Raw genomic sequence first — 12881 nt, forward strand, 5'->3', positions numbered from 1 at the left:
AGCTCTTGTGCTCAAAGAATAGTGTACAAGAATCTCCCAAATGCTTGTTTTCACTTTCTCAAACAGGGAAACCTTATCAAGGACTTCCCAAAATTTACAACTAAAGTCCAGAAGGAGGCAGACATAAGTAAAGATGCAAAAGATAACAATCAAGGCTTTCAACAAGTCAATAGAAGGGGTAATCAGAGGAGAGAAACAAAAATAATAGGTATGTTAACAGCTATGGAGCCCTACTGGATGATGTCTTTGATCCCTCCTCTAATGATGGAAAGGAAGACGGGATGGAGAACCCCTCCCCACCCCAATCACATCCTGCTAACCAACAAGAGGAGGGTTGCCCTAACCCCTCCCCTTGCACCTCTCCAGTCCTTCAAGTCCCTTTAATAGCACCCAACAGTTCTTCAGAGAAGATCAGAGGGCTATCCTCAAATTCAAAGGACTTAGATGAAGGTGGAAACTGTATTTTTTCTACACAAGACTAGTCCCCTGTCACTAAATCTGAAGGCCACTCACTCTTGGCTGATAAATTGGTCCATGATGACTTCATTAGCGACATTCAGGCAGTTGATAATGAGGAACTTAACAAACTCTCTCAATTTCCACCAACTTTTTTTGAAAACCCTTATGACCCAAGCTGAAGAGGAAACCCTTCCAATCCAAATCAGCAAGGCTAAAAGGAAGAAGGAAAAGTCAAATGACCCCAATAGGATCTTTGTTTCCTCAACAAGGCCCCTTGAAACTGTTAAAAATGAATCAACTCATCTCAAGGCCATCTCTTAACTGCAAGGGACTTAAGACCCAACCAGAGTAGTATGTATTAAAAAGTGATTGTCTGATTTTCATTTGCAACCTAATTTAATATGTTTGAAGAAGTGAAAGTTAATGACCACCTACTGCACCAAAACCTTCAGAGGGTCAGTAGGAATCACAAATGTTTTGGATCCAAACACTTTGCAAGAAGGGGAGTTTCTACCATTGGTATTGCTTCAAGGATTGAACATCTCAGAAGTACTATTGGGCAATCAGGATGTCTCTCTCTTTCAAGGAACCATTAAACTAGACTATTGTTTGTGTGTATGCTTCTAACTCTGTCTTTGAAAGGGCTTCTACTTGGACTAAGTTAGTGGATTGGCTAACCTTGTTATTTTAGTAGCGGATTTCAATATGGTCACTTCTATAAAAGATAGATGGAGTTCACTAGGTCAAGCAATTGAAGGCAAAGAAAAACAAAGATGGGACGATCTGTATGATAGGCACTCTCTGATGGATGTTTCAGAAGATACTGGTCTTACTTGGACTAATAATCAACTGGGAAACTGTTTCAGATCTGCAAGACTAGATAGATTATACATGGCAATAGATTTGGTCCAAGACCATTGGCTTGTTAACTATAAGGTGGATTCTTCTCTACTTATGACAGATCATAAACCAGTTACTTTTGAGATTCATAAAGGTGATCATAACTTTAAACTTGGCTGCCCTCACTTGGACAGTTCTTTATTTAAACTCCCTTCAGTTCAAGCAACAGTCGAGAGCATTTTCAAGTTTCTATTTCATCTTATGCTAATGCTTTTATTGCATGGGATAAGGTTGTTAAAGAGACCCAGTAGGTCCTTACTCAGTTTAGAAATAAGACCAGAGAAATTAGATCCTTAGAAGAGTGATGATTAGTGAGAGGATAGCTCAATTGAGGCCAAGACCCTGACTGACTCCTCCTCCCTACAACTCATTCCCCTAAAAGATAAATTGAGGAATGAAGGGCTGTTAGAAGCATAGAGTGCCCTTGCTTGGACCGAACAATTTTGGGTTGGCAACATAGACAAGCCCAACCCTCATATGTTTTCTCTCTCAAAGAAGAAAAAAGTAATGATTTCATCCCATTACTTCTAAAAGAAGATGGAAATAGATGCAAGACTCATCAAAAGAATGTTGACATTGTCATGCTTTTTTTCCCAATATTTTTTCTAACCCCCCTCCGAGAAATAATGAGATAACTAAAGCTAGAGAAAGGATTGCTGATATGAGAAAAAAAGGCCCTTGTCCACGTGATACAAATTTTAGGCTTACCAATATGAGAGGGGGAGATTAGAGAATCCATTGGAAAACTTAAGCCTAGAAAAACTCTTGGCCTTGATGGTACAATTGGTGCCTTTTCTTATGATTGTCTGGCAAGAAGGTGTGGCTCTTGGAGCTCTTTCTCCCTCAATTAATGATGGTGTCATTAAACTCATTCACAAAAAGGGCTCTAGGGAGGATCTGCCAAACTGGAGGCCAATAACATGTCTGACTTCTTTCTAAAAGATCTTTTCTCTGGCCTTAATTTTAAGACTGAGCCCCCTCATGGATCGATTTATATTGAAGGAACAAAAAGGATTTATCAAGTGCAGGTACATTCTGGATACAATTATCTCCATCTGGGAGGGTTGTGATTTTGCAGATTAGACTAATCAGGACTACATATTCTTCAAGATTGATTTTGACAAGGCTTATGAAAGAAGTGAGTGGGATTTTATTCTTCAGAGCCTGCATGACATGGGTTTGAGAAAAAGATTCGTAAAATTTGTTCATTTTCTTTTTGGCAATGAATTTGCTAGAGTTTCAATCAATGGTACTTTGTCTGATTCTATTCCTTTGCATAGATCTATTAGACAGGGTTGTCCTGTGTCCCCACTGCTTTATGCAATTACTTCCGATGCCTTGGGGAGGTTAGTGTAGGGATAATCCTAGCCATGGGATTGCCCTCTTACCTCCTTCCATGAGACATACATGCATGCATGACATCAATCCATGAAATATGAAGACTGCATTAAACAAAGTCAAAAGATTGCATTAAATGAGATCATGACTTTACTCATCTCTTTTGGAGACTCTCTCACAAGTGCTCATGCTCCCATGCAACTTGGCCTCTTGCATCAATTCATACACTATCTCAAACCTTCCTCTCTTGGTTATATATAAGCCCTATGTATCAAACCTCAAAAAATCTAATCCATTACTATTTCCGCTTGCTCTTACATTGAGTTTACTTGTTGGCTAACTTGTGATTATCATCACTATGCTAATAATTCATAAACGACACTAACACTCATCCGCCTTAACACTAACCTTTTCATGTGATATTAGAGCCACAAGATGGCTAATGACCCTCAGATCATCTTAGATGCAGGATGTATGCAAATTCAAGATGGACAGATTTTCAGGCTTCTTGGTATCCCTATGGGATTCAAGGTCACGTATGCTCAGAGATGGGATTGGGTAGTTTCATCAAGCCTCTGTCTCTTCTAGATCTTTTGAATCATTACTTACTTTTTTTTGTCGTGTTGGTACCCATCTAAGTATCAGATGAAAAAGGTGACCAGTTTGGCTAGAAACTTTCTATGGGGAGGAGGTGTAGATCAACACAAGATATCTAAAGTTTCATGGGAGACTTGCTGTCTTCCTAAAGAGAAAGGGGGATTGGGTACCCTCAATCTGGAATTTCTGGTTGTCAAGGTAGCAGCACAGTGGATATGGAGAGCTGCAGAATCTATGGACTACTGGGCACTGTTGTTGAAGAGAGACATCCACAAATTCAAACTGAAGCACTACAAAGCCTGGAGCAATCTCAATCTTAATTGTCCCTATTAAAATTGTGCCTTATGGGTCCAAGTTGGTTTGTAGAATGTCGAAGGCATGGAATACTGTCAAAGCCAACTGCAATCCCATCCAAGAAATCATGTATAACTACTGTTCCTTCTTGCTAGACTCTTTTTGGTTTGGATTTTTTGCAGGTAAAGCTGATGCTAGCTATGGGAGAAGAGGACATAAGTGTTTTAAAGCTGGGATTAGAAGTTGGAATGATTTGGTGGAGCAGAATAAATCCTTCAAAGAGAATACATGATCTCATGTACAAATGCCAATTGGTGTATACAGAGGGCAAAGTTGTGCATGGCCAAATGCATTGTGCCATCCAAAGGCTCTCAATCCCACAGCAAGGTGTCACATCTTGCCTCTCTGATGTACAAACATTTTACTACCAAAGGCATTGTGGAGCAGCCCCTCAAGCAAAAGCTTAACTGGATTTGAAAAACTAACTGGAGTTGTAAACAGTCGACCTACAGGTTTAGATGTCTTTGGGCCTATGCAAGCTCCAACAAGCAACGCACTCTTATGTGGCTCCTCATACATCAAGGTATATGGATAGCAAAAAGAGCTCTAAAGACTGGACAGGGAAATGGAAATTATAACATATGTAAAGAAGCTATTGAGTATTGCAATCATCTCTGGTTCAATTGTAAAGACAACAGAAAAATCCTAAAACTACTTCAGACAGTTATCTCCTGCTTCTCTCTCAATGTTTTGGATTATAAGGACCTCCTGTTGGGGAATTGGAAAGGTATAGATGTTCCCCTATGGAACAAGTGGAGAGGGGATGTCCTATGGCCCAATTTCCTCCTCAAAAAAGGCAATGGAGGATTGTTATGTCTCATTATGATTTGGGCTAACCCACCCCTTACTTGTGGGTTCCTTGTATCTTTTTTCTGCATCTGTTAATCAATTTTCACTTTCCACCAAAAAAAAAACATTTCTTAGCCTAATTAATCTTAGGTGTCTTTTCTCCCACCTTGATCAAGTGGCACTCTCCTCTCCTCTCCCTCTCTCTCTCTCTCTCACAACTTGATTGGAGTTATAGTTGCTAAGTATTTTCCTTTTAGAGTACATGTCACATGTTAGTTTTTTTTGTCTTCTTCTTTAGCGTTTTCAATGAAAGGCAGCGAAGACAAGTTTAGCCTTGAGGCCTCGTATAGAGCAAGCTCAGCACTCCGCGACAATGACTTATTTAACTAAGTCGAGACTTGTTTCTCTTTGCTCGCGCTTGACTTGCAAGCACTACCTGATAATTTCCCATTCGAAGACTGAAAACGTGTGCAAGTCTGTAAGAGCTGCCGTCGCCTTCCGCTGCACAACACGCCTACCTGCACATTCTTTGACTGGCTTCAACTCCTTGGCGGAGACATGTCCTATCTCTTGTATCACCACGAGGTGCCCACAACACAGGCAGACTCATGGCCGCCTCAACTGCACTTTCGACACCCCTAGACCCTTTTCTGCGCTGCCCCATGCACATCCCTTGCCTTTGTTTTTCCTCTTTCGGTTCGGCTTGCTGTCTCGCAGGCCCATCCCAATTCCTGGCTCTCAGCAACTTCATCGGCAAGCCACCTGAGCTCCTGCCAAAGCGCCCCCAGCCAGGCTATCAAATGCGGAGAGGATTTGCCCCAAGAAAATCCGTTGTCTACAATCCGTCTTGGAAGCCTATATTCTCAACAGTAGAAGAGCCCCCTTTCCCACCGTCGTGGCTTCCCCAAAGGTCCAATGCACTCAAAGTCATAAAAGGAGCTTCCCGACGTATGACCATCTGCAAAGGAAACACACACCGCCATCTCTTAGGGGAGAGTATGCAAGCAAGCTTAGAAGGACGGAAAACCTCAGCTTCAACAGGCCGCGGACCTCACAATCCTTCTTTGCAATTGCCTCCCTTCAGTCTTTTCTGTAGAGGGAATCGTTTTTTATATTGTCTCTACTTGTGATGGTCCATTTTAAAGGCATCTTAATCTCACATTTTCATTTTCATGCAAAGGTCATAGAACCAAGTTTTTTTGCTACTCTACCTTTCCCAAGCATCACTCATTTGAGCTCGCTCTACGCTTGGAACGGATTAGACATTGCCACAATTATTTTATAATAAAAACATCCTTGGTAAGACCTCTCGAGTTTCAAAATGGGCAAGGAGTCTCTAGCTAAATTCGACGGCCAAGGTTTCCATATTTGGCAAGCTAAAGTAAAAGGGTATTTAATGAAGAAGAATCTCTGGGGCATAGTGAAGCCATTAGCAAAAAATGAGATTGGAAACTAGGGCTGCCACTACTAGGTATCAAGAGCGAGATGAACAAGCATATGGCATTCTTCTTACCTCTCTTGATGATAACTTCTCAAGAATCTTGGCTAACGCTAGAATGTCATTTTGGAGCAAAAGCCAAAAGATCCAAAATAACTCTCAAAATGCAACTTTATGCACTCACAATGGAGCCAGGAGAGAATGTAGCCTCCTTAGTCAATAGAGTGAAAAGCATTTGTACTCAACTCACTTATATTCAATGCCCTATTGATGATGAAGATAAAGTTGCTATTCTTCTCAAAGACCGTACCCGATAGTACCTTTGAGCAAATAGTAGCAGTCTTCATGGAGAAGGATCCGGTACCAAGCTTGTAAGACACCATCAATTCACTCCAAGTCCATGAAAAGAAGAAACCCAAAGAAGGACAGTGGAGGAGCATTTGTGGTTTCATCCAACAAGTGCAAGAAGTGTGGGAGAAGCATTCATGCTACAAAAGATTGCTACATGCTCAACCCAAGCAGTATTTGTAAGAAAATAGGACATCCATCTTTTAGATGCTTCAAGAAAGACCAAGAATAAGATCAAAGACCACGAGAGAGAATTTTCAATGCAAGAAACAAAGACAAAGGACGGGTTCATCTTATGCAAGACGAAGACGACAACCATGAATATCTTACAGTGAGTTTACTTGTCGGCTAACTTGTGATTATCATCACCATTAATTCATGAACAACAGTAACACTCATCCGCCTTAACACTAACCTTTTCAGTTAGTCAGAGACATGCTTCAACATGGAAAAATTAAAGGCATACCCAATGAAGGAACAACTAATCATCTTTGTAAAAATTTGCAAATGACACCAATGCACTAGTCAGGAATGATACACAATCGGTGGATTTTGTTTTGGAATGTCTTAATACTTTTTGTCTTGCAGTGGATCAGCTATCAACCATTTCAAAACAGGTTTCAGAGTCACTAAAGGGGCCACTCCACTCATTGTCTCTCGAGCAGGATGGTCAAATCTTTAGGCTCCTTGGTATACTAATGGGATTGAATGTTTCTCTCAATCAGAGATGATGCTGGGTTCTGGAAAGATTCAAGAAAAGACTTTTCACCTGGTAGAATCATCAGCCTTATCTATCAGCAAGAGTTTTTGTTTTAAATCATTACTTACTCTCTTCTTTGGTTTATTTTCTAGCATGTCAGCAGCCCTCCTAGTACCAACTTAACAAAGTTTTCACTCTATCTAGAAGATTTACTATGGGCCTCAACAAAATTCCACAACAAAAATTCCTAAGGTGGCTTGGAAAACCTGTTGTCAGGATAAGGAACTTGGAGGCTTGGGAATTCTGAACATTCAACAGCTAGTATTTAAGTTAGCCAGCAAATGGATCTTGAGATTAAGCATCTCCTCAAACTAATGGGCCCTTTTGATTAAAAGAAACAGCCCAAAATTACTCCTGAAGGAATACAAAGCATGGATTGGTTTATCTTTTGATGAATTCGTTTCCTCTAATGCTAACTTTGTTCCTAGGGACTCTGAACTTCTTTGCATATTCTAGAAAGCTTAAAATACAAGGAAACCAGATTAGTCTCCCCATGCTGACTGGTCTTCTTGGGGCCCCTTCAAGGCTCAAGACTCTATTTGGTTTGGGTGGCACTCTAAAGTTAAGGGATTCAGTCTAACCAGAAAGGCTCATAGCTGCTTTAAAGATGGATTGAGGAATTGGAAATATGTATATAAAGATGGTGTATGGCTCTCCAAAATTGAAATTATTCAAAAATTTCATATCTCTCAAGGGTGTGCAGGCCTGGTCCTTAAGAGGATGGAGAGTATGATGGCATTTACACAAGGCCTACCCCCTTCTCCAACTGAGGAATAAGGAATCTTAGACATCCATGCCTTCTCAACATGCAATTAACATCCTTGATAAGTTTCACATATGGCGGCATTGAAGATACTCAATACCTCCCCCCCCCCCCCCCCCCCCCCCCCCCCACATATTTGAAACGTTACATGACCTTACAAATGTATTCTTGAGATGACAAAAGAGTCCCCTTGGATTTGTCACACTTGATATGCATACCAAGAAGGTGACTAGTTTCTTTCAGATCCTTCATATAAAAAGTATGACTTAACATTTGTTTCAAATTGATAATTTTGTGAGAGTTCTTTGCACTGATTATTAGCATGTCATTGATATATAAGACACGAAGAATGAATGAACCATCATTGAGCTTCTTTGTGTACAGACATTGATTCTCTTGGCTCCTCTTACATCCATGAGACTATATAAATGTATCAAATTTTTGCTACTATTGCACGGATCCTTGGCTCAAGCCTTATAACGCTTTTGTGAGTTTACACACAAGCTCTTCTCTGTTCCCTTAGGTTGCTGCATGTATACATCCTCTTGGAGATCACTGTGAAGGAAAGACATCTTCCCATCCATTTGGACTAACTCCAAGTCCTCAATAACTACTAATTCAAGCACAATATGCAAAGTAATCAACTTGACCAGAAGTGAGAAGATTTCATCAAAATATACGTTTTTCTACTGCTTGAGACCCTTAGCAATAAATCTCGCCCTATACTTAGGCTTCAAATCTCTTGATGTAAACTTATGCTTATAAACCCATTTGTAAGGTTTATTTTTGGCCATTAGAACAATTACCAAGTCTCATTTTCGACAATCAAGTCATATTTTGATTGCATAGCTTGCTCCCATTGCACTTATCATCCATCAACATGGCTTCTTGGAAGCAAGACGGTTCTTTGTAGTCAGCCATCACAAAATTTACACCTAGCTAAAATTGCTCAAGAAAATATGAGGCTCTACTTGATCATCTCAAACCCTGACTATTGCTCTCTGCTCTCTTTGGAGTGTTGCTAGTGGAAGGATCCTCACTAGACTTCTGAGTTGCTACCAAAATTGACTAAAATCTTCAAATGTGACCCTTTTCTAAACCTATTTTACAAGCTCCCAATGAAGATCACATGTGAGCTACAAATAATTCTACTAGATTCTAGGTGCCAAAGATGATATCCCATCTCTCCATCTGCACCATATCCAACAAAGATGCATTTGTGTGACTTTAGATCAAGCTTATGTTTTAGATCCTTTAGAACATGAGCATATGCCTTGCAACCAAAGACACATAAATGATCATAGCGTGGTTTCTTGCCTGACCACAACTCCTCCACCATGGAAAACCTCTCTCTAACACGCTCCCAAATTGTGCAATTTATACGCTTAGCTATTTCATTCTGGGTAGGTGTGTATGATGCAGTAAATTTCCACCAAGTCCCTCTCTTTGTATAGAAGTCTATCATGTCTTTCAAAACATATTCCCCATGGTTATCAATCCTCATTACCTTAAGCCTTTTGTTTGACTGATTCTTGACAAGTGCGAGAACATATGGAATGTATTGAATACCCCATCCTTATGTTTCAAAGGGTAAACCTGCACCTTTTAAGAATTTTCATCTATACATGTTATAAAGTAACTAGCTCCCCCTGGAGACTTGGCCGGCATAAGACCACATATGTCACTATGTACAATCTCTAGTGACTCAACTGGAAAATGAAAAATCTTTGTTTTCTTGCCATACATGCGATGTTAACACATGGAAAAATCACTAAAACTCAAAACTCACAAATATCCAAAACATGGGTGTCAAAACCTTGGATGTGGTGCCAAGTACTGGCTTCTTTTGGCACTAGGGTATGCTTTCAAGATTTCAAGAATGTGGCTAATGTGAGTGGGAAGTTTCATCTCACCCCAAAAGTTTGACACGTGTGGTAGCTGTCTATTTGCTACGCTCGATACACAGTGATGCACGAATCACCTTAGAAGTGGGAAAAAAAGAATTTTGGTATGTGGGAAATGGCCATGAATTTTGAGTATAAAGGATCAAGCCTACAAAGTTTGGAGAAATTCGAAGTTTGTTTGGCATTTCTCCCATGAAAAATGCTTGTTGGGTTCAAAACTGGCAAAATAAGGTCAAAAATTGGATTTAAATGGTGTGAAAAGGCTGATTTTGCCAAATGAATCATGGTTCTGTGAGCGTTCAAGATAGGGGCGTGCTTACTTTACCAAATATTTTTTCAGAGCTTATGATCTTGATGAAGCTGAAAGAAACAATGAGGCAAAATACTTAATTGTTTTCCTCAGATTGAAGCAGTGTGTGGATTTTGGATTGAGGAGAGTCATTGGGAAATGGGATGCATTGCTAGCCATAAATCAACTGCTTGGTTTGTGGAAAGTTAAGAAAGATGACTTGAAGAAATAGTTTTATGGTATCAAGAAGATTTTGCATGAGTTTGAGCATACAATTTAAGAATATTCCTAGTGACCGGGAAAAAGAAGCTGATGAGTTAGCTAGGGAAAATTTGAATGCTTTGGTAACTCCTTTAAACGTCAAAGAAACCTTGTATGTAGGAAGGGATTCACTATAAGATGTGTAAGTAGTTTTTGGTAAAGGCCAATGTTTGGAGGGCGTGTCAAGGATTCACCTTAAGATAATAGTTGCAAAAGCAAAAAATTACACAATGGTAGGTGAGGATCTCATGTTTTATGGCAAAGATAGAATTCTAAGGAAAGTTCCATACAAAAAAAGAAATAGGTTTAATTTGAAGCATTTCCATGAAGATACAGGTCATTCACGCAAGGACTAGGTTGTATTTTGTATTTTGAGAGCAGGTCATTGTTGGACTTCCAAGATAAGAGATGCTTATTTTTTATGTAAGTCATGCTATTAATTCCAAGTGTTTGCAAATTGAAAACTTTTGGTTGAACCTAAAAATTAAGTAATGGCATTTGCAAAATGGGGAGTGGACGCTATAGCTCCGATGTCAAGGACCAATTTGGGAAAAATATACCCTTGTGACTGTGAACTATTTGAAAAAATGGGTGGAAGCAAGAGCAATAATAGATGTAATAGCAGGAATAGTGGCTTCTTTTTTGTACAAACATGTGTGCTATAGGTTTGGATCTCCTATAGCTATCATTTTTGTTTGTGGTCCAAGTTTTTGAGGAAAACTTGTTGGTGCTCTCATGGAGAAACTAAAAATCCAGCACATGCATTCTTATCCTTACTACGCACAATGCAACATACTGGTTGAAAATTGCAATGGTAAAATTGTAAAGATTTTTTCAAAGTATGCTAGAGAGCATCTTAAAGTGTGGGTCTTGGACTTGGAAAAGTGTTTGTGGGCTAATTGAACTGGATATAGAGTGTCTACACAATTTACACTATATGAGCTTGTTTATGGAAAGGAAGCTCTCATGCCTATACAAATGCAAATGGATGCATGGAAATTTTTGTATAGAATGCAAGGTGAATTTAAAGAAAAGCTACAAGAAAGAATTCTTAATCTAGAGTTGTTGCAAATGAGCACACACACACACACACACACACACACACACACACACACACACACACACACACACACACACACACACACACACACACACAGAGAGAGAGAGAGAGAGAGAGAGAGAGAGAGAGAGAGAGAGAGAGAGAGAGAGAGAGAGAGAGAGCTAGTTATTATTAGCTTCAGAAAGTGGAGAAAATGAATGAGAGGTTGCCAGAGAAAGAGATTAAAGAGGGAGATCCTATAGTGATATATGATTCTTGCCTGGATTTCAATTTTCAGAAGAAGTTGAGGGACAGATCGATGGGGCCATACTGAGCGAAACATGTTTTTTTGAATGGCACATATGAGCTGGAAAAACTGTCTGGTGAAACTTTGCTCTACAAAATAAATGGTTATAGATTGAAGGAATACTTTGCAAGAAATGTGGTTCTAGATGCAAATTGGAAGGGTGGTGGTAATGCATGTGCTAGTCTCCACCCAATCGTGCTATCTTATAGCCTTCCCCTAGCGTACACACTGTCCGGCCGTGCCGATGGCCTTGCCCATAGGACCCATGTCCTACATTACCCCCCCCTTGGAGAATTGTTTTCGTCCTCGAAAATGAACGTAGGAAAATGTTTCTTAAGTGCGGAGACATTCTCCCATGTAGAATCTTCTTCAGGTCTATCTAGCCATTTTACCAACACCTGTCGTCTCCCATGATGTCTGGTGCGAAGCTCATGAGAATCCAAAATCTTTTCGGGCTCATGAGGAATGCTTGGCGGTTTGATAAGTTCAACTAATACACTTGTGTCAATGACATTATCATTCTATCCTAGCTATTTTTGTAAACGGCTAACATGGAAAACAGGATGAACTCGTGAGTGCTTTGGGAGAGCTAACTTATAGGCCATTTGACCTATATGTTGAGAATGGTAAACGGTCCACAATAGCATGGTGAAAGTATAGCAACTTTTCCCGTCTTCAGAATTTCTAAATGCTCCGGAACTTTGAGGAAAACCTTGTCTCCTTCTTCAAAAGAAGCAAGACGACGATGCTTATCTGCGTACTTCTTATATCGATCTTAAGCTTGCTTAACATTCTGTTGAGCAACTCGAAGCATGTCAAAATGGTCTTGGAGAAAATCCTTCGCTTGTTGTATCTTCTCCTTAGCCAACCCCACCATAACGGGTGATCTAGGTTGAAATCCATATAAAAGCATAAATGGACTAAACCCTGTAGTCACATGCTTTGAACTATTATAAGCAAATTCCAATATAGGTAAGAAGTCTTACCAATTGGTTTGCTTCTTGCTAACGTACGCTTGTAGCATATCCGCTAGCACTTGATTAACTCTTTCTGTTTGACCATCCATTTCTGGATGATCAGCCGTACTTAGATTAAGTTTAGTTTCCAGCTTTTGGAACACAACTCTCTAGAACTGATTATCGAACTTTCGATCTCTATTACTAATGATACTAGCTGGAAGACCGTAGAGTATATATATATGCTCTACAAATAGCCGTGCTAATTTCGGTGTCTTAACCGTAGTCTTAGTGGGAATGAATCGACCCATCTTTGTGAGACGGTATACAATTACCTAAATGGTATCATGGCCATGATTTGTAGTAGGTAGTCCTACTA

This window comes from Adiantum capillus-veneris, chromosome 3 (assembly GCF_014529385.1).
Source record: "Adiantum capillus-veneris isolate H3 chromosome 3, ASM1452938v2, whole genome shotgun sequence".
Classification (NCBI taxonomy): Eukaryota; Viridiplantae; Streptophyta; class Polypodiopsida; order Polypodiales; family Pteridaceae; genus Adiantum; species Adiantum capillus-veneris.